The 23,311-nt window shown below is 39.7% G+C and overlaps 1 non-coding gene across 1 annotated transcript; it reads right to left on the bottom strand.

Annotated features, from left to right (window-relative positions):
- Positions 1–23,172: 23,172 nt before the first annotated feature.
- On the bottom strand, positions 23,173–23,279 carry LOC131257208 (small nucleolar RNA R71). Its single transcript, XR_009177221.1, has one exon. It is a non-coding gene; the product is annotated as a small nucleolar RNA R71 (small nucleolar RNA).
- Between the last annotated feature and the right edge of the window lie 32 nt (positions 23,280–23,311).

The following is a 23,311-nucleotide window of genomic DNA, read 5'->3' on the forward strand; positions in this document are numbered from 1 at the left end:
AGTTTAGGTTTCGGTTTAGGTTATAAGCAATAGGTTTAGGGAATTGAGAATAGTATAAGGTTTACGTTTAGGAAATCGGGTTCGGATTCAGGATCGGATTTACGTTTGAATTTTCAAGTTTAGGTTTAGGTTTAGGTTAAGGAGTTGAGATTAGGATTAGGTATAGGTTTAGGTTTAGGGATTTGAGAATACATTTAGGTTTTAGGTTTAGGTTTAGGTTATAGGTTATAGGTTTAGGTTAAGGCTATAGGTTATAGGTTTAGGTTAAGGTTTAGGTTTAGGTTTAAGGATTTGAGAATGCATTTAGGTTTTAGGTTTAGGTTATAGGTTATAGGTTTAGGTCTAGGTTTAGGTTTATGCTATAGGTTATAGGTTTAGGTTAAGGTTTAGGTTTAGGAAATCGGGTTCGGGTTCGGGATCGGGTTTAGGATTTAGTTTTCAAGTTTAGGTTTAGGTTTAGGTTAGGGAGTTGAGATTAGGATTAGGTGTAGGTTTAAGTTTAAGGATTTGAGAATACATTTAGGTTTTAGGTTTATATTTAGGTTATAGGTTACAGGTTTAGGTTAAGGCTATAGGTCATAGGTTTAGGTTAAGGTTTATGTTTAGGTTTAAGTTTAGGTTATAAGCTATAGGTTTAGGGATTTGAGAATAGGTTAAGGTTTAGGTTTAGGAAATCTGGTTCGGGTTCGGGATCTGGTTTAGGTTTTGGTTTTCAAGTTTAGGTTTAGGTTTAGATTAGGGAATTGAGATTAGGATTACGTGTAGGTTTAGGTTTAGGGATTTGAGAATACATTTAGGTTTTAGGTTTATATTTAGGTTATAGGTTACGGGTTTAGGTTAAGGCTATAGGTTATAGGTTTAGGTTAAGGTTTAGATTTAGGTTTAAGGATTTGAGAATACATTAAGGTTTTGGGTTTAGGTTTATGTTATAAGTTACCAGGTTTAGGTTTAGGTTTAGGTTTATGCTATATTTTCTCGGTTTAGGTTAAGGTTTAGGTTTTAAGCTATAGGTTCAAGTAATTGAGAATATGTTAAGGTTTAGGTTTAGGAAATCGGGTTCGGGTTCGGGATCGGGTTTAGGTTTGAGTTTCAAGTTTAGGTTTAGGTTTAGGTTAGGGAGTTGAGATTAGGATTAGGTGTAGGTTTAGGTTTAAGGATTCGAGAATACATTTAGGTTTTATGTTTAGGTTTAGGTTTAGGTTTAGGTTATAAGCTATAGGTTTAGGAAATTGAGAATAGGTTAAGGTTTAGGTTTAGGAAATCGGTTTCGGGTTCGGGATCACGTTTAGGTTTGAGTTTTTAAGTTTAGGTTTAGGTTTAGGTTAAGGAGTTGAGAATACATTTAGGTTTTAGGTTTATGTTTAGGTTATAGGTTATAAATTTAGGTTAAGGTATAGGTTTAGGTTTCGGTTTAGGTTATAAGCAATGGGTTTAGGGAATTGAGAATAGGTTAAGGTTTAGGTTTAGAAAATCGGATTCGGGTTCGGGATCGGGTTTAGGTTTGGGTTATCAAGTTTATGTTTAGGTTTAGGTTAGGGAGTTTAGATTAGGATTAGGTGTAGGTTTATGTTTAGGGATTTGAGAATACATTTTTAGGTTTTAGGTTTATGTTTAGGTTATAGGTTATAGGTTTAGGTTTAGGTATAGGTTTAGGTTTCGGTTTAGGTTATAAGCAATAGGTTTAGAGAATTGAGAATAGTATAAGGTTTACGTTTAGGAAATCGGGTTCGGGTTCGGGATCGGGTTTAGGTTTTAGTTTTCAAGTTTAGGTTTAGGTTTAGGTTAGGGAGTTGAGATTAGGATTAGGTGTAGGTTTAGGCTTAGGGATTTGAGAATACATTTACGTTTTAGGTTTATATTTAGGTTATAGGTTACAGGTTTAGGTTAAGGCTATAGGTTATAGGTTTAGGTTAAGGTTTATGTTTAAGTTTAAGTTTAGGTTATAAGCTATAGGTTTAGGGAATTGAGAATAGGTTAAGGTTTAGGTTTAGGAAATCGGGTTCGGGTTCGGGATCGGGTTTAGGTTTGGGTTTTTAAGTTTAGGTTTAGGTTTAGATTAGGGAGTTGAGATTAGGATTAGGTGTAGGTTTAGGTTTAGGGATTTGAGAATACATTTAGGTTTTAGGTTTATATTTAGGTTATAGGTTACAGGTTTAGGTTAAGGCTATAGGTTATAGGTTTAGGTTAAGGTTTAGATTTAGGTTTAAGGATTTGAGAATACATTTAAGTTTTGGGTTTAGGTTTTGGTTATAAGTTACAGTTTTAGGTTTAGGTTTAGGTTTATGGTATAGGTTATAGGTTTAGGTTAAGGTTTAGGTTAAGGTTTAGGTTTAAGTTTAGGTTTTAAGCTATAGGTTTAGAGAATTGAGAATAGGTTAAGGTTTAGGTTTAGGAAATCGAGTTTGGGTTCAGGATCACGTTTAGGTTTGAGTTTTTAAGTTTAGGTTTAGGTTTAGGTTAGGGAGTTGAGAATACATTTAGGTTTTAGGTTTATGTTTAGGTTATAGGTTATAGATTTAGGTTAAGGTATAGGTTTAGGTTTCGGTTTAGGTTATAAGCAATGGGTTTAGGGAATTGAGAATAGGTTAAGGTTTAGGTTTAGAAAATCGAATTCGGGTTCGGGATCGGGTTTAGGTTTGGGTTATCAAGTTTAGGTTTAGGTTTAGATTAGGAATTTTAGATTAGGATTAGGTGTAGGTTTATGTTTAGGGATTTGAGAATACATTTTTAGGTTTTAGGTTTATGTTTAGGTTATAGGTTTAGGTTTAGGTATAGGTTTAGGTTTCGGTTTAGGTTATAAGCAATAGGTTTAGAGAATTGAGAATAGTATAAGGTTTACGTTTAGGAAATCGGGTTCGGGTTCGGGATCGGGTTTATGTTTTAGTTTTCAAGTTTAGGTTTAGGTTTAGGTTAGGGAGTTGAGATTAGGATTAGGTGTAGGTTTAGGCTTAGGGATTTGAGAGTACATTTACGTTTTAGGTTTATATTTAGGTTATAGGTTACAGGTTTAGGTTAAGGCTATAGGTTATAGGTTTAGGTTAAGGTTTATGTTTAAGTTTAAGTTTAGGTTATAAGCTATAGGTTTAGGGAATTGAGAATAGGTTAAGGTTTAGGTTTAGGAAATCAGGTTCGGGTTCAGGATCAGGTTTAGGTTTTGTTTTTTAAGTTTAGGTTTAGGTTTAGATTAGGGAGTTGAGATTAGGATTAGGTGTATGTTTAGGTTTAGGGATTTGAGAATACATATAGGTTTTGGGTTTAGGTTTTGGTTATAGGTTACAGTTTTAGGTTTAGGTTTAGGCTTATGGTATAGGTTATAGGTTTAGGTTAAGGTTTAGGTTAAGGTTTAGATATAAGTTTAGGTTTTAAGCTATAGGTTTAGGGAATTGAGAATAGGTTAAGGTTTAGGTTTAGAAAATTGGATTCGTGTTCGGGATCGGGTTTAGGTTTGGGTTATCAAGTTTAGGTTTAGGTTTAGGTTTGGGAGTTTAGATTAGGATTAGGTGTAGGTTTAGGTTTAGGGATTTGAGAATACATTTAGGTTTTAGGTTTAGGTTTAGGTTATAGGTTACGGGTTTAGGTTAAGGCTATAGGTTAAGGTTTAGGTTAAGGTTTGGGTTAGGTTATAGGTTAAGGTTTAGGGATTTAAGTTTAGGCTATAGATTTAGGTTTAGGTTTAGGTTTAGGTTTAGGGAATTGAGAATAGGTTAAGGTGTAGGTTTAGGATATCGGGTTTGGGTTTGGGATGGGGTTTATGATTGGGTTTTCAAGTTTAGGTATAGGTTTAGGTTAGGGAGTTAAGATTAGGATTAGGTGTAGGTTCAAGTTTAGGTTTTGGTTTAGGTTAAGGGTATGGTCCCTGCAAAGCAAATACAGATATAAAGATGGCCATCCGACACAAATGCCAGGCCCCTCCAATGCTGTCCATAAAAAATGGACAGCTTCATCATGGTCATAATAGCGGTTCCCTCTTTCCAGGGAACCCCGCTCTTCCGAATAGCTCCGACGCACATCCGGGTCTGCTCCATTAATTTCGATCAAGTACATAAACACGGCATGTCCAAATGGCCAGGCCCCTCCAATGCTGTCCATAGAAAATGGACAGCTTCATCATGGTCATAACAGCGGTTCCCACCTTCTATAGACCCCCGCTCAACATCCGGATAACTCCGACGCACATCCGGGTCTGCTCCATCAATTTCGAGTTAATACATAAACATGGCCTGTCCAAATGGTCATGCCACTCCAATGCTGTCCATAGGAAATGGACAGCTTCATCATAGTCATAACAGCGGTTCCCACCTTCCAGAGACCCCCGCTCAACATCCGGATAGCTCCGACGCACATCCGGGTCTGCTCGATCAATTTCGATCTAATACATTTAAAAACAACAAAATTATATCTAAATGCATTTAGATACCTAGGGAAGGCCTCCCATATTCGTATTGTTGGTTACTCATCCCTTTGTCCACAAGCCACAATCGACCAACACTTTCTATTGCTACCTGTACTCTGAAACCAACACAAATATAACTGGGAAACAATATAAGGAATAAAAAAAAAATGAATTTACCTGCGCACATCATTAAATGTTTCCCTATAAGAAGATGATATTATATCTTTGATAGCCACAACCTGAATGACAGAGAAAAATGCAACCGATACAGTCTGTTACAATTCAGAGGAAAAAGATTTGTGGCTGCACCGATATTCTAGTACATTATGAACGGCTGTCTACGTACCCAAAAAGTCAGATTGGGATCAAGCCACTACGTAGTTCTTTTTAATTAACCAAGTAACTAAAGGTCATAAATTTCATATCTAACAAAGTATCATTGAACGTCGTCTCAAATCGTTTCTGGTTGGTGCATTTAAAAAAATTCAAATACACAATCAATGTATATTCTTGTTACATCTCCTACTGCAACAAGAGATAACGTTCTATCAATACTTCAGTTACATTTGAAATTGAAATCCTTTAGTGACTTGGTTAATAAAAAACAAATGACAACAAGCTTGATGATCTGAAATTGTTTCTCTGATATTCCATGATTCATCTCACTAGTATTTCAGTGAATAATCAAGTTTTCGTCATACAATGTCCTAAAGTTCAAAAAGTAAAACAAAACTACTGAATATTCAAATTTTCATCAGGAACTTGGGCCAGACAACAATTTCACCCAATTGAATATCTTCAAATGTCCTGTCATCATTAAACAACTCTGTTGTGCGAACATTGATATCATCTATTACAACTCTGATGCATTCTGGAGGGATGCCTGTAGTATCTGACACCATCCGCCCACTAGCAACAGTCCGACCACGGATATCTCTCAATTGGCAAATTTGTTCCATTGATGGAGTTGTTGCAGAGTCTTCTCGAATACTTGAGGGCTCACCAGATCGACAGTGGGCCTATAAATAAAATAATGGTTTCATTTAAATAATAATGCTACTTTTATCTTTAAAAATAATAATTATATCATTTGATCACGGCAAATGCAGCACCTGAGATGCAGCACCTGTATCAGGGGAGCGGTGAAGTAGTTGGCTTTGAGTAATTTGTTACCAGGAACTTGGGCCAGACCAACAATTAACCCCAACAAAGAGTTTGAATTTCATTTAATAATACAATTGATAGCAAAGATGTAAATGATTTATAAAATGATCTGTAAAAATGTTTAGGATGCAATAAATTGCAGTCCAACTAGTTGGACTTGAGACTTCTTAATTCTAAATATTTAAGACCTCCCTACACCATTTGCTTTATCCAGATCTATGAAAGTCATGTCTAGATATTTCTCTAATATCTACGCTTCACAATCAATTGTTTAAATAGAAAAATAGCTCCAATTGTTGATCTCCCTAAATTAATTTTACAATATCCTTGTTTCTGGTTGTAATCTTTGTTCCACTACCCTCTCCCAAAGCTTCATAGTATGGCTCACAAGTTGGATCCCCTTACTGTTTGTGCATCTTTGTGCATCTCTTTTGTGCTTGTAAATAGATATTACGGTCCTCCATTCATCTAGCATGTTGTCTACAAAAAATTATAGAAAAGGCTAAATCACCAAACTAATCCGATTTCAACCAATATCTTCCATACTTTTGTAGGTATATTATCTCCCCACTATAAGAGTTTTTTGAAACGATGCAAATTTTAGAATTTTTGAAAATTTCCTAGTTTATAATAAACCTAAATTTATGGATCCTCATCTAAATATCGGCAAGTTTCTAAGAATAGAACATAAGGGCTAGGATTTACTTGATCACTGGCATTAAAAATGTTTGTAAAAAAGGCCATTTTTTCTCAATCCTTCTGTCATCCTCTGTCTCTACAACTTGAAAGTATTTGGCCTATTCATCAGGTGTAACCTGCTGAGAACATGCTTTGTAAAAAAAAAATGAAGAACGATGGTCTACTATCAGGTGGGACCCACATGTATGAGAAAAATAGATGTGGTTATTCCTATTCGTCAGATTAATGGCCTTAAAACGAGCAGTTAAATAAAATGGCATTGGATCACATTCAGTGGGAAAATGTTAGGCAGCTAGGATTGTCCTATCAGTTTGATTTTTTTCAACCATCAATTGTCATTTTGTCCCATGAGATGGACAGTTTGCACACTGTTGGAACCTTCCTAAGGTCTAACATGAAGTATAGATGGCAGAACATGTCACACATGTGTTCAATTCCCACTGTTTCCCACTGTTTCCCAACTAAACTGTCAAAACAGACGGCCCACTTGAGCACTGGATATGCTTCCATTTAGGCTCATGCCATAAAATGAGTTGAAAAATAGATGGCAGAGACCAGCAGAGACCAGCAATCCTCATTTTATCCAAAGCTCAGCTGGACCACACACAGGAAAGAGTGGGGATTATGACATCCACCGTTGAGACTTTCGTAGGGCCCACAGCGATGTTTATTTATCACCCAACTTGTTCATAAGCTGACACAGACAGGGAAAACACAAATATTAGCTTGATTCGAAACTTCTGCTGCCCTAAGAAGTTTTCAACAGTGAGTCTTCGATTCCCACTGTTTCCTGTGGTGGGCCCACTTGAGCACTGGATATGCTTCCATTTAGGGCCCGTTTGGCCAGTCGGATTGGAAGGGATTGGATGGTATTGGAAGGGATTGGAAGTCAAATCCTGGGATTGGCCTGGCGTGCCAAACAGAGTCGGTGATCTGATCCCAATCCCATGTATCTCAAGACAATCTGCTGACAACACCATCATTACATTTAAATCCCATCAAATCCACCCTAATCCTTCAAATTTGCCTGGGACGTGTTTGGTTTGAGGGATTAGAAGGGATGAGAAAGTTTAATACCGGGATTGGCCGGGCGCGCCAAACAGACTGGATATTGCAATCCAGGGATATATCAATCCCATGGATCTCCAAACAATCCACTAACAACACCATTATTACCTAGAAATCCATGCCATCCACCCTAATACCATTCAAACCCTTCCAATCCACCTTCTCCCGCAAAGACATTTCATCAAACACATGTTGTGCATACCTTAAACATTAACAACAAATGAGTACCTGGCCGGGGAAGAGATGAAGGGCAGGGGCTGCTGGCCGCACGAGATCCGGAGATGATGCCAGTGAGGAAGAGAGAGAGAGAGAGAGAGAGAGAGAGAGAGAGAGAGAGTCGGGGTGGGGAAAAGCTGGGACCGGGACGGAGAGAGAGAGTGGCGCGGGTCTGGGAGAGAGACCGGGACGGCGAGAGAGAGAGAGAGGTCGTCCGGCGAGAGAGAGAGGCCGTCCGGCGAGAGAGAGAGGCCGTCCGGCGAGAGAGAGAGACCGGGACGGCGAGAGAAACAGAGAGAGAGAGAGAGAGACAGAGAGGCGCTGGGACGCGCGCGCCTGGTAAATGAAATGGGGAGGGGGTTGGGCGCGCTGACGGTTTTGAGCGCCCGCCCAAATTTGGGGATGGGACGGTGGCTGGTGGTCGATGCTTTGTGGGCCCCACCATGATGTAAATGTTTCATCCATTCGGTTCATCCATTTTTATAGATCATTTTAGTGCTTGATGCAAAAAATGATAGGGATATAAATCCTAGGTGGGCCACATCACAGGACAAAATTAATGAATGGATATTCACAATTAAAATCCTCCTAAGGCCCATTGTACTGTTTATTTGACATCCAATCTGTTTAGTTGGTCATAAAGACCCAAATGAAGGGAAAAAAATATTAACTTGATCCAAAACTGTTATGGCCCTCAAAACATTTTTAATGGTCAAAATTCATTCAACACTATTTCCTGTAATGTGGTCCACTTGAGATTGAGATATAAGTCATTTTTTTATCATCTCATAAAATGATATATATAACAAATAGATGGACGGCATGGATGATACACATACATCATGGTGGGCCCCATAGAGCACCGACTACCAGCCATTGGCCGGTGTCAGGTGGAGTAGCCAATCTGTTCCCCACCATAGCAAATATATGTGATTTAATCTCCATGTTTCCTACCGTATGGTCCACTTTAACCTTTAATCTAGATGATTTTTGGTTTCATGCCCTATAATAATATTTTAAAATATATGGACGGCTTAGATAAGACATTTTTAGGCCCTATATGGCCCTCATACCCTAAGCATCCTTGGGGCCCACTATGATTTATTCAATTTATCCACTCCATCTATCCATTTTAACATATAATTTTATTACGTAAGGTCAAAATTGAACCCTATAAAAATTTTAAGTGGACCACATCATAGGAAACAGTATAAATTGGACGTCTACCATTGAAATTTTTTGGGAGGCCACTGAAGTTTTAGATCAAGTTGATATTTTAGTTTTCCCTTCATCCATGTATTTGTGATCTATTGAACAAGTTGGATGACAAATCAAAATCACTGTCGGCCATAGGAAGATTTCAACGGTGGAAATCATTATTCCCACTGTTTATGTGGTATGGTCCACTTGAGCTTTAGATATACTTTGATTGTGGACTCAACCACTAAGGGCCTGTTTGGATGGGTGGATTGGAAGGGATTGAATGGTTTTAGGGTGGATGGCATGGATTTCAAGGTAACGATGGCGTTGTCAATGGATTGTCTTAAGATCCATGGAATTGCTATATTCCCCCGGATTGCTATATATTAAGTTTGTTTGGCACACTCACCCAATCCCAGGATTAAACCTTCCCATCCCTTCCAATTCCTCGAAGCAAACATGTCCCAGGCAAATTTGACTGGATTAGGGTGGATTGGATGGGATTTAAAGGTAATGATGGTGTTGTCAATAGATTGTCTTAAGATCCATGGGATTGTATATCCCAGGATCAGATCACCCAGTTTGTTTGGCATGCTCGGCCAATCTATAGGGATTTAACTTCCAATCCCTTCCAATCTACTTGTCCAAACGGGCCCTAAAATGATCTGGAAAAATGGATTGACGATGTGGATATCATAAACCGTGACTTTGGGCCACAAGCTTAAAAATAAAGTCAATCCATGACTTGGATGGGCCACACCCACATATTATAGTTGAGAGGGTTACCCTCCCATTAAAACATTCACAATCATTTATTGGGTCCACCTAGTTGTGGTTCATAGATCCAGCCCATTCACTACAGCCGAGAGGAGTCAAACCCAAGTTTCACAAACATCGAAAACTCATGTGGGCCCCACCAATTGAATACTTTTATATGTTTTAGTGATGTCTTCACATGGTTTTAGATACTATGGCTCACCTGAGTTTTGTATACGACTGATTTTTGGACTTAAATGGGACACATCAAATGCATGGTGTTGATGTTCTACATACATCATGGTGGGGCACACACAAATTAACCTCATGGGAAGTTCCCAAGAGGTGACCTTATAGTACCATTTCACTATTCAGATAACTCCTTCATGAGTGTTACTCTAACCGTGTATGGCCCACCTTGATATATTTTATGTGTATTGACATCGTCCATATATTTTTCCATCATATATTTAGGATGTGATTTCGAATCATAAGAACTCAATAATCTCAGGTGGGTCATGAAATCACTCTTATGATAATTTTTTCACCTTTGGATTTTGCTGTTTTGATGAGGCTGTATGTTGAATTTTAGGTGTTGTAGGGTTTGCTTTTGTTTTCTTGTCAAAGATTGTTTGATTCTACTAGTGGTGTTTGGAAACTAACCTCTGATATTAATTTAATTCCATTTGAGAAAAATTCTGTTTGTGTCATTGTCTTGTGTTTCTGCAAGTTCTAGAATTTTTAGTGAGACTTATGTATTGTGTTTTACTGTTTTGGAGTCCTTGAAGCTAATATGTAGGGGCCGATTGTGGATGGGTGGAGAGCAGGGAATGGCTTTCATGGAACAATCTCTGCTACCTGATTGGTGGACTTAGTACGATTAGATGGATGTCGGTCGTCTTTTTTTTTTTTTTGAGATTCCATTTGGCTTAAACTATATTCTAGTTCTTTTTTAATTAACGAGCAGCTTAAACTATATCTAAGCTGTGCAAGTTTACATCTCGTTGCTTTTGAGACGAGTTAATAGACGAAAAATGATAACATGAGAATGACCCATATTAATGTATGCATTTGGTACCAATTCTTAATGTTGCAACACCTGGCATACCTGTACGTACCTCTCCAAAGGTCACACTGATTGGATGATCTTAACTGTCTGAAATTGCTGTTGGATTAATTTGGACCATTTTCTTTTTGCCTATCCTGATGAATAATATTGACTTGTATTATTCTTTTTAAACATTTATATGCTTCAATCTCCTTTGGTCTGCACTTGTTGAAAGGCACATCTATTCTGTTGGGTAGAACACTTATTTTAATATCACGAAGATTGGGTAATCTCAACCATCTGATATTACCGTTGAATTTAGACCATTTTCTTTTTTACCAAGGTATTGAGGAACTTTGATTTGCACTTCTGTTTCTTAAACATGTATATATATTTTTTTAACCTCGAGTTAACACTCTTCTTCTTCTTCTTTTTCTTTTTTCTTTTCACGTTTAGATGTTTTTAATCCCACTTTGTGTATTGTAGGCCACATCCATTCAATTTGGTATAGATCCTTTTTTTTTTTTTCAATTTTTCTTGTCAAAATACAAAATATATTTTTATTTTTTAAAAAATAAAAATTTTTTCATTTTTTTTGTTTTTTAATAATTTTGTTTAATTTAGGTTTTTTTTTCAAAATATCAATTTTTAATCTCAGTTTTGTTATAAAACTTATTAATTTTTGTTGTCAAAATACAAAATCTAGTTTTCTTTTTTAAAAAATATATATATATATTTTTACAATTTGTCAATTTTTTCACAATTTCATTTAATTTTTTATATTTTCTTTTTTAAAATATCATTTTTTTATCGAAATCTTGTTATATAACTTTTTAATTTTTCTTTTCAAAATACAAAATCTAATTTTCTTTATATATATATATATATATATATATATATATATATATATATTACAATTTGTCAAAATTTTCACAATTTTGTTTAATTTTTAAAATTTTCTTTTTCAAAATATCATTTTTTTATCGAAATTTGTTATATAACTTTTTAATTTTTCTTTTCAAAATACAAAATCTACTTTTCTTTTTTAAAATATATATTTTTACAATTTGTCAATTTTTCACAATTTTGTTTAATTTTTTAAATTTTCTTTTTCAAAATATCATTTTTAAATATTATTTTTGTTATATAACTTTTTAATTTTTCTTTTCAAAATACAAAATCTAGTTTTCTTTTTTAAAAAAATATATTTTTTTACAATTTGTCAATTTTTTTCACAATTTTGTTTAATTTTTTAAATTTTCCTTTTCAAAATATCATTTTTTAAATATCACTTTTGTTATACAACTTTTTAATTTTTCTTTTCAAAATACAAAATCTAGTTTTCCTTTTTCAAATATATATATTTTTGCATTTTTACAATTTTGTTTAATTTTTTTAAAATTTTTTTTCAAAATATCATTTTCTTATCGAATTTTTTTTTTTCAAAATTATCAACATTATTAAAAGTTCTTAATTTTTATTTCAAATTCTAGATTTTTATATAATTACTTTTTTTTTCAAAATCTAAATTTTTTTCTTAAACTTTGTTAGTTATTTTTCTGAGTTTTTAAACTTTTTTTTTTTCGTAATCCATAAATTTTTTATGGGTAAAGGGTTACTGGAGCATTAGAGACGGTTTAGGACCGTCTCTATTAGACGCTGGCAATGGGTATTGTGATTGGGTGAGAAGGACGGCCATTGGCCGTCTATAATTGAAACGGTCAATGACAGTCTCTGATTACCCATACGAGACGGTTAATGACCGTCCCTAATAGAGACGGTCCTTGACAGTCTCCAACCGAGACAGCTAAAAACCGTCCATAATACAGTCCACAGCGTGGCAGTCCCATGCACCAGGAAAAGACCGCCAACGACCGTCTCTATTGAGACGGTCCTCAACAGTCTCAAACCACCAGTAAGAGACGGCCAATGACCGTCTCAAATTTTGGCATATAAGACGGTCAGCAACCGTCTCTTATTCCAGACGGCCAATGGCCGTCTTTTATCTGCAGTTAACGACGGTTTTTGGCCGTCTTAAATGATTTGCGGACGTTTAAATTTTTAATACAATAATAAGGACGGTTAAGGGCCGTCTAAAAATTTAGAGACGGTTTAAGGCCGTCTCTAAAGTGTCTTTAAACCAAGCAATTTTAGAGACGGTCCAAAACCGTCTCTAAATAAGTCATTTTTTCCCATTTTTCACGTAGTGATTGTGTTGTGATTATGGTCTTAATTATCATGTTATAGTGGCCATGGTTATCACGTGGTGCGCTGATTACTAAGGGTCGAAAGTGTCACGCCCCGAACTCGAAAACCGGTCTCACAAAATTCCCGATCGCCGAATCCAGCACCGACAGCCTCCCTAGAACCCCATTCTTAGCTCCCGGCACCCATACACCAGGTTCTGATCCTGGGATGCTATAAGGAGGATTTTAAATCATCAGTTTAATTGTAATGAGCATAACCATAAGCATAACCCATGAACAATAACCACAAGAACACTATCACAAAATTCACTATGATAAAAAACTTTCAAGTACAATGCGTCTGAAAGAAAATACAAGATAATGCAAATAATGAAAACTCCAAAAGCTCGACTGCACGCTCCCACTGCTACTATGCTACGACTACGTCCTGGAGTCACCTGCACCCATTAATCGTGCATAAGCATATAGAAAGCTTAGAGGGTGGTGTAAGTGTATGCACAATATAAGTGTGCTTAGAATGCAAGGTCAGAGTAATGTGGAATCATGATGATGAGTACATGAATGCAATCAGCCGTATCAAGGCTATGCAGTGTAAGATATGAATGTTATCAGCCATAACATGGCCATGCGATGTGAGATGCAACTTAAGCATGCCAATCCTCATCATGTATTAGTACGGTTCTCACTCTGGATAATCACCGAGATTTAGTACACTCCAAGTGGCACTGCCGCTCTCCTAGCCGCACAGTCCAAGTGAGCGTAAGAAACCTCACTATCTGCCTGGCCAATAGTCTATCAATACCTATCCGGCATGTCGATAATGGATCCATTTACGAGTTGGTCAAACTCAGTCTAGTATTGCCCCCTACCCTTGGGCGAGTAAGGCCACACCCATTTTCAACCAACCACGACACAGTGGGAGACACGGCCTCCTGGTATTCAGCCCTCGTGTGCTCATATATCCACTCGGTCTCGACGTTGGAGTTATCCTCTAGTACATCGGATTTAGGGATTTTCACCCAGGGACATCTATGGCGCCCATATGCTAGAACTAAACATTTTCGGTATCCAATCCAGCCACCCACGATGTGTCTGTGGAGGCTTTGGCCCTGATGTCGCTAGGGCATACAATAATCATGATCACACAAATGCAAGTGCATGAATCACCCTACCAAACATGCAACAATCTTGCACGCGCCGCGCGCTCATATAAGGCAACTCCACCTATCAGGGAGCCCATAAACAATTCACCCAAAGGCATATGCTATGATCAATCACTTGTCATATCGGACATACATATGATGCGTATCATCATGAATCATGAATCTATACTAAACATGTCATAGGGTGATGGGCTTGTGCATAACGGATATGGGCCTAGACGGTCTACTCACTACAAGTATGGGCCTATCAATGGGGCTTAGGGCGAGTGATAATGCGGACATTTAACCAACATCATCCTACAATGTGGACGTAAAACCAACATTGCTTTCAAGGCACGGCCCGCCATCGAGATCATCACAAGAACCACGGTGGAAACACATTATAATCGGTCTTATGTATATCCCATTGGGCCTCGACCCATGGGCCTCCAATACATCAAATGGGCCTCAAACCATGGTCTCATATATATCAAAGTGGGCCTTAGTGGGTGGGCCACAAACACATTAAGATGGGCCTCAACAATGGCCTTAAAATAATCTCCAAAATGGTTGGACGGTTGGGATGAAACTCATGCATCATGGTAGGTCCCATAGGGATGGAAGGCATAGATAAATCACATATTCCATGGTGGAGGTCCACACTGATGAAAGGTGTGAACACAATACATACATAAGTGGGTTCTAAGTAGGACCCAACATAATGTTTATTTTCCACCCAACCTAGGGCCCAACATAATGTTTATTTTCAATCCAACTGTTCATAAGGTCACATGGACCAGGGTAGGGCCCACTGTAATATTTATTTATCATCCAATCTATTCATAAGGTCACGTGGACCAGGGGAAATAGGGGCCATTGGAATGTTCATTCGCCACCCAAACTATTTATAAGGTCACACGGTCAAGAGGGGGGGGGGCGCACCGTAATATTTACTTGTCATTCAACCTGTTTATAAGGTCACGTGGACCTAGGGGTGAGCCTGGGGCCCACCGTAATGTGGTTCACAAATCCAGTTCACCCATTATGTGTGTCCCACTTGACTGAGGGTTTAGACCAAGTTTCAGCCGCATCAAAATTTCAGGTAGGCCCCACTGAGTGATTTTATATGTTTTAAGCATGTCCTCACATGATTTTAGATGGTATGGCCCACCTGAGTTTCGTATACGGCTGATTTTTGGCAGGGGGCCACTGCCCTAAGGGCCCACCCAATGCACGGCGTTGATGTTCAAAATGCATCACGGTGGGGCCCACAGCTGGGGCCATGAGGCCCAGCCCATCCATCCTCTAGGTGCCGGTAGCGCCTGCGTGCGCTCTGACAGGAGCAGTGCTACTGCTGCTTGTTTTTTTTAAACCAGTTTTTTCATGGTTTTTCATTGGTGGGGCCCACATCAAGGAAATCTGCCCTGCCCATTGTATTCCCCGGCTCGATACAGTCAAATAGAGTCCAATATCCATTAGGGTTGGGCGAGTAAGACAACAATGCGGGTTTTAGATGGTAATAATACTGTTTTTTAAGGTATGGCCCGCCCGAGAATCGAATTGCCCTAAAATTTCAGCTCAACGCCTAAAATGAGCTGGGGAGAAGGATGGATGGCTTAGATTGAGTACCTGCATCAAGGTGGGGCCTACATGTGTGGCCCACCTCAAAAGCTATATATATATATATATTTTTTATGTTAGTACACGCCTACTTCAGTATACACACTCCATGTTAGCCACACTCGTCCAGCGTCCAGGGACACTGGACGGCATGGATAAAAACATGCATTGTGGTGGGTCCCACATGGACGTGGCCCACCAACTATATATATGTATATTTATATATTAGCATAATATAAATATAATATATTGTATATATATATATTTTGCAGGTGGGACTTCCCATCGGACGGTGGATTTTGCCTAAAATGTGGTGGGCCCCACCATTGATGAATGGAGTGGATTTAACATGATTTGGTGGGGCCCACTTCATTCTAGGGAAAGGAGAGAGAGAGATACGGTGATAGAGAGGAGGGACCCCGCCATTATGGGCCCTCCATTGATACATCACATACATCGAAATGGGTCCCACCAACAAGTGGGCCCTCAAATCATGAAATCAACGGTAAGAACTCAAAGATCACCCACCTCTAGGCCTCCTCCTTGCTCCCTTAGCCTTCTATGCTCCTTGCCTTCACTTTTGATGGAGGTTGATGGGATTTTGATGGTGTGGATGAGAGATGAGAGGGTGGGCCACACTTGTGGTTTGGGAAAGAGGGAGGTTGGATGTGGGATGGTGCTTGGGAGAGATTTTTAAGAAATGAGGGAGAGAGAGAAGTGATGGGATGATAAGGATAGGTGCTTTGGTGGTTGTAAGAAAAGGTGATGGGAGGTATGGTTGTGGTTGAAATTAGGGTAAAAGAGGGATGGTGAGGGGAGAGAGAGAGTTGACTTTTGAAAAGGGAGGGATGGGGCTTGTACTTGAGGTATGGTTGTACTTGACATTGATTGATTGATTGATTGATAGGACATGACGTAGAGATTCCCTCAAAATTTGTAACACGCAACGTTTCTTCGAAACAAACGCTGGCCTACATCTTCTGGCTTAGGTATCGGTTCGGTGCGCGAGTCATGGCGTTGGAACTGCGGCGACGGTGCGATCGTTAAGATATAAGTTTCGGGTCAAGCCGTTTTCGGTATGCAGGACTCGACTTAGGATTATGTGCAATCGTTGAATACGGTGCGAATGTTACTGGAATTCGACCGGAAGGACCGCAGAAGCTAACGAAATGGTACGGACTAGGACACAGGTCTTATAGCTCTCCCCTCCAAATAAAAATTTTATCCTCGAAATTTACACAATCATCACAAGAAAACATAACTTATAATAGAAGAGGAAGCAAGGCATCGTTATATAAAATCGAAGACTGCATACAAGATACAACATATAGTCAATCATCAAAGAGGTGGGGATAACGCTCTCGAATCTCGGCCTCGCGCTCCCAAGACGCCTCATCAACGGAATGGTGACCCCACTGAACCTTCACCAAGGGAATGACCTTGGTCCGGAGGACCTTCTCTTTTCGATCAAGGATACGAACTGACTGCTTAATGTAAGAAGCATCCTCACGAACCTCCAACGGCTGTCAATCAATAACAGGGACTACATCTGACCCACACTTCCTCAATATAGAGACGTGGAAAATGTTGTGAACGCCAGACAACTGAGATGGTAAGGTAAGCCGATAGGCCACGGTGCCAATGCGCTCAGTGATCTCAAAAGGTCCTATGAATCTCAGGGCAAGCTTGCCCCTCGTTCCAAATCGAACTACGCCCTTCATGGGTGAGACCTTGAGATACACGTGGTCCCCTACATCAAACTCCAAGGGATGACGCCGGCGATCAGCAAAACTCTTTTGCGTGCTCTGAGCTGTGCGCATCCTCTGCCTGATGATATCGATAACCTCTGACGTCTCCTGCACGAGCTCGGGACCTAAGAGACGCCTCTCTCCAACCTCGGTCCAACAACTTCGAGATCTGCATGGTCTGCCATACAGTGCCTCAAAAGGAGTCATGTCAATAGTCGTCTAATAGCTGTTGTTGTATGCGAACTCAGCCAATCGTAGATGCTCATTCCAGCTACCCCCGAAGTCAATCACGTAGGCCCGAAGAATATCTTCAAGGATCTGGTTAACCCTCTCGGTCTGGCCATCGGTCTGCGGAAGGTACGCGGTGCTGAGCTGCAAATTAGTGCCCATAGCTCTCTGAAAGCTCCTCCAAAACTAAGACGTGAACCTCAGATCTCGGTCAGAAACGATCGAGACTGGAATGTTGTGCAGTCTCACAATCTCCTCGATGAATAACCTTGCAAGCCAGTCTAAAGGCCAAGTCGCACGAATCGCAAGAAAATGTGCCGACTTCGTCAGATGGTCCATGACAACCCAGATGGTCTTGATTATTCCTGAGTCCTCGGCAAACCCATAATAAAGTCTGTAGATATGTGCTCCCACTTCCATGTCGGGATGCTCAATGACTGCAATAAACCAGGGGGTCTCTGATGATCGGCCTTGACATGCTGGCATGTGTCACACTCGGCCATAAAACTAGCGATCTGGCGCTTCATCCCCACCCAAAAATACTGTCTCCTCATGTCACGATACATCTTCGTCGAGCCAGGGTGGATAGAAAATCACGATCGATGTGCCTCGGTCATAAGATCTCTGCGCAACTCAGGAATATCCGGGACATACAATCGGCCTCTAAAGCAAAGTCCACCATCAGAACCAATTTGTCAATCAGTCTGACTCTCAGATGCTACCTCTGCTTAATAATCCTATAACGACTCATCTGTCTGCTGAGCCTCGATCACCCTTGTGACAAGGGAGGGTTAAATCGACAAGCTAGATAGCTGAACGATAGAAGACTGCAGACCAAAATTGAAGTCATACTCTGTTATATCCTTGAGCATCCTCCACTCCTGAATCATCATATGTGCCACCAGCCCTCGTGCCTGACGGCTGAGGGCATCTGCCACAGCATTCACCTTGCCTGGGTAGTACTGGAGGTTAAAATCATAGTCCTTTAGAAGCTCCATCCAGTATCTCTGTCTCATGTTCAGCTCGAACTGAGAGAATAGATACTTCAAGCTCTTGTAGTCGGAGAAGAGCTCAAACCTAACCCCATAGAGATAGTGTCTCCACACCTTCAGTGCAAGACGACTACGGCCAGCTCCAAATCATGCGTGGGGTAGTTCAGCTCATGAACCTTGAGCTGACGAGACACGAAGGCTACAGGCCTGCCGTGTTACATCAGGACAACATCTAAATCAATACGTGAGGCATCGGTAAATACAATAAATCCATCACTCCCATAGGGAAGATTGAGAACAGGAGAGGACGACAGACAGTCCTTCAGCTCCACAAATGCTCGCTCACAGGCGTCACTCCAAATAAACTCTGCGCCCTTCCAAGTCAACCTGGTTAATGGGGCTGCGATATGGGAGAAGCCCTCAATGAAACGTCGATAGTATTCCGCTAAACCAAGGAAACTGTGGATCTCGGACGCAGTCGTAGGCTGACCCCACTGACGCACTGCTTTAACCTTCGAGGGGTCCACTACGACACCTTCCCTCGTCATCACGTGACCGAGGAATCTCACCTCCTCCTGCCAAAACTTGCACTTCTCCAGCTTCGTATATAACTGGCGAGCACGGAGGGTCTACAAAGTGATCTCCAGATGCTGCATATGGTCCTCACGGGTCCTCGAATAGATCAGAATGTCGTCGATGAACACCACCATAAACTGATTGAAATATGGACGGAAGACCTCATTCATCAACTGCATGAAGACCGCGGGTGCATTGGTCAGCCCAAAGGACATGACCTGAAACTCAAAATGATTGTAACGCTTCCTGAAAGCCATCTTCGGGATGTCCTCCTCTCAGACACGAATCTGATGATAACCAAAACGCATGTCAATCTTCAAAAAGAACTGTGCACCCTGCAGCTGATCAAATAAGTCGTCTATCCTCGGGAGCGGGTACTTGTTCTTGATTGTGACCCGGTTGAGCTCGTGGTAATCCACACAGAGCCTCAACGAACCATCTTTCTTCCTGAAGAAGAGTATCGGCGCTCCCCAAGGTGAACTGCTCGGACGAATGAATCTCAACTCACGCAACTCGTCCAACTGTCGCTGCAGCTCACGCAACTCCATCGGTGCCATACGGTACGGGGCCTTCGAGATCGATGCAGTACTAGGCATAAGATCTATCTGGAACTCAATATGACGGTGCGGCGATAATCCCAGAATCTCTTGGAATACGTCAGGGAAATCGCAAACAACTGGCCACTGATCAATACAAATGGTAATAGGCTCCTTGACGGCGTAGGACATCCAGTATGACAACGACTCTCATCTAGGCTCGACGATAAACTGAAACTGCAGTAAACCTGGTATGCAGAACGTGACTGTCCTCGCGGAACAGTCCAAGATGGTGTGGTACTCGACAAGCCAATCCATGCCCAAGATAACATTGAAATCTGACATCAGCAACACGAATAAGTCAGCGGGCAAAAAGATCTCTCCCATTAACACGGGGCAAGACGAACAGATAAGGCCCAATACTGTGGTCTTCCCCAAGGGTGTCAATACGGTCAATCCCTTACCAGTAGACTCTGTTGGCTATCCAGTTGATCGATAAAAATCCTCAGATTTGATTGAGTGCGAAGCACCAGAATCATATAATACTCTGGTGATGCATGAAGAGACTGGAAGTATACCCTCGACAACTCCTTCGGATGACTGTGGATCCTGCTGAGCCACATAAAATCTATCCTGAGCTGGCTGGGGAGGTGCCTGTCCCCTCTGATGTCCCTGGTGCTGCTGCTGCCTCTACGGTGGCCTGTACTACTGTCTCTGCTGCTGTTGGGGTCTCAGCGGCTGAGGTGGCTACGGTCGCTGCTGATGGGGTCACTATTGTGCTAGAGGCTACTACTGAAGTCGTTGCTGCGCTAGAGGCTACTGTCTCGATTGCTGCAGATGAGGGCGAGGGCACTCAGACAGGCGGTGCCCTGTCCCACCGCATCTAAAATAGGTCCCTACAAATGGCTACTGGGGTGGCGCTGGAGGTGCTACTAGGGCTGCTGGTGCTCTAGTAGGTAGGTGGCTCCTGTACCTTTATGGTCGTTGATGCTGCTGGGAGCTACTGGAGGGGGCATGTGTTGAGACTCAAATATTGCATAATTTTCCCCATTTATATCTTGGTTTTATGAACATAAATCATCTTAATATTCTATTTTACTCATGTATGTGTTGCAAGGTGAATTTAAGAGCTTGGATTGAAAAAGGGTGCTAAAAAGTAAGAATTTGATGCTCAAAAATCACCAAGGCAAGGGATGGATCTTAGGAGATCAAGATTGAAGAATTCACATGTTAAAGATCCAAGAAAACCAAGTGAGGAATGAAGAAAATTGAAGATTTGAAGTGAAGAATCCTAAAATCGTCCTAAAAAAGGGTATTATGAAGCTGTGAAGTTTATTTTGGAAAACTGCGCAGCAGGAAGTCTATTTTAAATGAACTATGCAGCGAGAAGTTTATTTTGAAAAAATACGTGTATTTGAGGCGTTTCTAGGGTTTTCAACTTTGTACGAAAATTGGAGTTCCCTACTTAAAAATAGGGCCTCCTAAGGCATTCTTAAACATCATTAGAAGCATTCAAAGCAATATTTAGGTTTTTTTAAGAGTTTTTAGTTTTATTAAAGCTTTATAAGTTGTTTCTTTCCTTTTAGATCTTTTCTATTTGCAATTTTTCTTCTTTCTTTCTTGTTGCTTTTTATTTCTACAATTTAATTATGTTTTTCTAAGTTTCCTCTAGCTCAAGCTAGAAGGGAAGCACATGAGTTTAATATTTCTTTAAGTTATGATGATTGATTATTTTAATGATGAGAAGAATGGTGTATGCATATTATCTATTATTTAGGTTTTGTTTTTTATCCTTTTGTAAGATCCATATGTTTCCATCATATGAGATCCACATTGATGGATAGGCTTACCCTAGATTAATCAGATTTCCTAGATAGGAGATGTTCTCAACCTGTTATATTTCTTTGATATTTATTATCCTATAGATATTGAATACTTAAAATCACTGGCGCTTGAGAATATATGTCAATGGTGCAAATCCATTATTTTCTAATCTTTTATATCATTTATTAAAATATTTAAAGTGTTTTATTTTCCGATTAGGCTGACCATAGTGCTCAGATCCTAGTTGTGTTATCCAAGTCATCATGATTTTGGAACATTAACCTATGTGTGGAACTTTGAAGCTCGGGTGTTTTTTATTCAGTTGAATTACATCCATTCAAAAATCCCAAAATCAAATCATCAGTTTAGTTTTTATTACTTAGTTTGTTTTGCATTTGATTTTTTCCTTCTCGCAATTCATCTCCCTGTGGGATCGACCCTGTATTCACAGGATATTACTTATGAACCTCTGCACTTGGAGGCAAGCAATCAAGTTTTTTGGCACCGTTGCCGGGGAAAGACTGAGATAGATCAGATCTGTGCAAGATAGCTAAGGTAAGTTTCCTTCTAAACCCTCTAGATTTTCTATAGATTTTTTTTATTTTTTATTTTTTTAATTTTTTTCTTATTTTCTTTTTCTTTGAAAATAAATTCAGTTGGTTCTTTCAAGTACTAACTATGACATAAGGTTGCCCTACTTGGGATTTTATTACCCAAGTGTTACGGTTGTCCTATAGTTGCTGTTTGATCATAAAGATCATCCGCTGAATCTATTTTCCATATTAGCATAGTTTAATTTCTGCATTAGTTTTACTTTTATTTATTTATTTATTTATTTTTTTTTTGTGGATTGAACCCTCATGGTTGGCCTTGCCACCTGGGTTGTTGATTTATTTTGCTTTGTGGACTGAACCCTCATGGTCGGCTCTGCCACCTGGGTTGTTGATTTATTGTGCTTTGTGGACTGAACCCTTATGGTCGGCTCTGTCACCTGGGTTGTTGATTTATTTTACTTTGTGGACTGAACCCTCATGGTCGGCTCTGCCATCTGGGTTGTTGATTTATTTTGCTTTGTGGACTGAACCCTCATGGTTGGCCCTGCCACCTGGGTTGTTGATTTAAGTTTTTATTTTTATTTTAAGTATCATACTTGCTATCTGAATTAGTGGTATTTGTTGTGTGGTGTGGATGGTTTATGTCCCGTTGGAGTAGGGATCAAAACAATCGACTCTCCTCTGAAGGGGGACTAGTTCCAGGCCTTGATCATTCACTTAGAAGAGGCACTCAACATCACTTGGATTCCATGGCAGACCCAAATCCAAATCTACCAGATCCAACTATAAATCAAAATAATCCTCCTCTTGAGGATGAAAATGAAGTTCATAGGAATGTGTTAAACCAACCACGGACTTTACGTGAACATTTACACCCTGAGAGATCAACTTTACCATCTTGTATAGTGTTCCTTGCTCACACAGGAACATTGATTTTAAACTAGTTGTGATTCAATTAATTCTAAAATTTCATGGCTTAAATTCTGAAAGCCCCTACTTGCACCTCAAGGACTTTGAGGAAGTAATTGCAACGTTACAAGTAAACAATGGCAATAGGGATGTACTTAAGCTTAGGTTATTCTCATTTTCTCTAAAGGATCGGGCCAAAGCATGACTCAACTCTCTAAGACCTAATACCATCACTTCATGGCAAGCCTTAAGTAGAGAGTTTTTGAAAAAGTTCTTTCCCGAGCACAAAACAAACATTAAAACAAGAAATCATGTCATTCTCTCAAAAGGGGAATGAACTATTTTTTCAAGCTTGGGAGCGCTTCAAAGACATTCTAATTACTTGTCCACATCATGGTTATGAACCATGGCACGTGATTGATGCTTTTCGA

The sequence above is a fragment of the Magnolia sinica genome, chromosome 9 (assembly GCF_029962835.1).
Source record: "Magnolia sinica isolate HGM2019 chromosome 9, MsV1, whole genome shotgun sequence".
Taxonomy (NCBI): Eukaryota; Viridiplantae; Streptophyta; class Magnoliopsida; order Magnoliales; family Magnoliaceae; genus Magnolia; species Magnolia sinica.